This window comes from Eschrichtius robustus, chromosome 8 (genome assembly GCF_028021215.1).
Source record: "Eschrichtius robustus isolate mEscRob2 chromosome 8, mEscRob2.pri, whole genome shotgun sequence".
NCBI lineage: Eukaryota > Metazoa > Chordata > Mammalia > Artiodactyla > Eschrichtiidae > Eschrichtius > Eschrichtius robustus.
The window spans coordinates 84,373,710-84,377,202 of record NC_090831.1 but is presented as its reverse complement, the minus strand read 5'-3'; positions in this window follow the sequence as shown (position 1 = coordinate 84,377,202).

Here is a 3,493-nt window from a genome sequence, read left to right as displayed (position 1 = left end):
CATACTTTCCTGGAATGCCAACGCCAGAGGTATTTCACATCACTAAACAATGAACACAATCTTTGGGGTGACAGATAAAGGCAAAGGAAAGAAAAACTGAAATATCTTTTCAGCTCTCAGCAAGATAGTTGGATACAGACAATGGAAAAGAGGAGGAATTCCTGGTGCCATTAGTGTTTCTGTTAAAGAAGAAAGTAAAGTCACAACATGAGTCACGCTGGCCTTTGTGCAGCAGTCTTGGTCAGGAATATCACAGGTGTGTGATCTGCTGAGACACAAGGGCTGTTTTTCTTTCCAGCCTTTGAGCAGTCAGCACTCCCGACAAAAAGTTGGATAAACATGTAGAAGACCTGAGATATGTCATTAGAGAGCAATGATTCCCAACTATTTTGGCATTCTTCCTGGTACACTTTTGAAATACATCCACTCTCAAATCCCCCTTGCTGAACATGCCATATCTATTTCGTCTCAAAATATAATGGAAGTAAAATTAGTCATGAAGGATTTGTGTGTGTGTGTGTTAAGACATGACTCGAGATAACAGGGGACATCCTGGTGGATCCTGACCTGGGACTGTCACTCTTCTTTTGTGGTGGAAGAATCCAGACTTGCTGTAACCCTGGGAACATTAAATAAGATTTCCTCATGATAGTGTCTTAAAAGCAGTGCCATGGAGTCACAATTAGGATGGTGGTCTTGTCATAATGGAAAAATTGGTCTTTGTGCATGTTCTCCAAGACCCTCTCCCAGACTTGGAAAATAAAAGAGATATCCCCCAACGACTTTTTAAAATTTTATCCTCTACTGCATCTGGAGACTTGCAAATTCCCATTGGGTGACTATGCAAGGGGGTCCCATGTCACATCACAGAGGATCTAGACAGGAATGTAGACTGGCCAGCACCCCTGGAGAACTGGAATTGTGGGCAAAAAGGAATATGTACCAGATCCTCACTTTCCTAGTTGGATATTTCAGGGCTCTATAGACATATATTTCAATTAGTTTGTGACACAATGGCCAATGGAAAGAGGAACGGAAATATTACCAACCTTCCTTACAAAACACTAGGGCAAAAATTTGGCAATTGCTCTGTGCCTTCAAAAACACCTCAAAATAATGGGTCTTGGTCTTCACCTTTCCTGTCCCAACAGGAGGGAAAAGTGGAGGATTCAATGAGAAGAGTTGTTCACCCAAAAATTATTTATTGCGTCCCTACTCTGATGAGTCCTTCACTGTGCTGGGCAGTGAGGATAGAGTGACATAGGAGGAGACAAGCTCCCCGATCTCCTGGAGTTTCTGGTGTGGTGAGGATGCCCATGTGTCCTTCACCCAGGTAAGAGGCTGTTCAGTAGAGCCACCCTGCGCCACGTGCTGCGAAGAGGGTGCCGGGAGGAGGGTGGACACAGTGGTGAGCAGGCTAGGCGTGGTTCCTGCTCTCTTGGATCGTGAATAATCAAGGCCAAAAGAGCACCCATGCATTCAACAAATATCTATTACTAAACTGCTATTCTTCAGAAACTCCATTAGGTGTGAAGACATAAAAATGAAAAAGACACTACTCTCCAAGTACAGGGAGTCCAAGACAGAAGAAAGATATTTAGATAAATATAAATTAATAAATCAAAAACTTTAGTGGAGAGGACACAAATGGGTCAGTTATGTTTAAAAGGTTCAATGGCAGCTCTCTAAGTCTGGAGTTGGGGAGACATGTCTGAGCTGCAGTTGTAGACTTGTAGGTATGAATGGACTCAAACCCAGAGTGTGGGGTGTGAATAGAAAAGAAGAGTAAGACCAGAGGGCTGATAGTTAATATTACTCCAAGTACAGCCCCTTCCGGGGTTAAATATTCTACAGGATAAGTTCTCTGTATTTGCAGTTATTACCCCAGATTCCTCTCAAAATTACTGCAGGACATGTAGCATAACTGTACCAAACCAGGCCTTTGATTTCTGGATAGGATTATTAAGGACCATGCAGACAAATTAAAACATGGTTCCTAATTACAAGATATTGGAACAATATTGCTCTAAAGTTTTTTAAAGTTCTTTGTTGTAAAGTTCTGTGTCACGAAATCAGATGGTAACAAGAAAAGGCCAAAACTGACCACTCTACACCCTTCTATCATTTAAGCTGAACAATCAATTTAGGAAGTGACTGGAGTGATTTTTTTAACCTCTCTCACCATCTTTATTTGCAATTGTGAGAGCCATAACAATTACTTGATAGCATTTAGGGGAAGATTTAATTAGATATTGTATATAAATTACTCAGCATGTCTGGCACATAGTGAGTACTCAATAAGTATTATTATTTTTTTTGAATTTTATTTTGTTTATTTTTTATACAACAGATTCTTATTAGTTATCTATTTTATACATATTAGTGTATATATGTCAATCCCAATCTCCCAATTCATCCCAGCACCACCAACAACCCCCCCCCCAGTAATATTATTATTATTTGTGAAGTGGTTGAACATTTTTGATGGTAAAATTCCAATTACTCACAGGCAGATTACCCAATAGCAATATTTTTCAAGTACCGGCTAGTTTTCTCTTTTCTGTCTCCTCCATTCATTGCCAGTCTGTGTTACTCAGGGAAGGCCAACTAATTTTAATACCTGATATCGAATATAATTAGGAAGAAAAATCTGTAGCCAAAACAATACATTTTTAAACTCACATATAAACATGTGTTATATGATTTGCGAGTGTAGATTTTTCATACCACTATTCGCTATTGTCAGAAGTCTCCTTTGACATGGAGCCTAAGAACACAGGGGAGAAATAGGCCATCTGACTTAGCTGTGACCCCACTCCACACCCACAATAATAGAGCTGAGACTACTTCCCACGGAAGAGAAAGGAAATGAATATTAATGAATTTATTGAAACTATTACATGACCATGACCATGTTATACTTCTTCACGTTGTTTCATCTTATATATTCCTCCCAAAAGTGCAGGGAGATGAGTCTGGTATGAGAATTTCATTTTCCAGACAAAGATTGAGGTTCAGAGCAGTGAAGCAACTTGTCCAAGTGATAAATGGTGGACCTGGAATTCAGCCAGATCTGCCTGACCTGCAGCCTCACAATCTTCGCATGAACCTCGTTCTCTCCCAGAGAATTACAGCAGCTCAATTTAATGAGGCTTCTTCGAGGCAGGTCTCAACCTACACACTTCACGTGTACTTTCTCATTTAATCCTCCCAACGACCGGGGGGGCATATCCTATTATTAACCCCCTCAGGAAACTGAGGCACAAAAACTAGCCCCGGGTCACACAGTTAAGAAGCGCTGGGATGAAAATTCAATCCAAGGGAACCCACACTCTCCGCCACCAAACTAAGACATTTAAGACAACCAACCATAATCTTCAAAGCTGTGCACTGACATGAAAGCATGATTAGTTTCAATCCAGCAGGGGAGAGGAAAATGATAAGCTATATGATAAAGACAAATCACCTACAAAATAGGGGAAAAAATACTTGC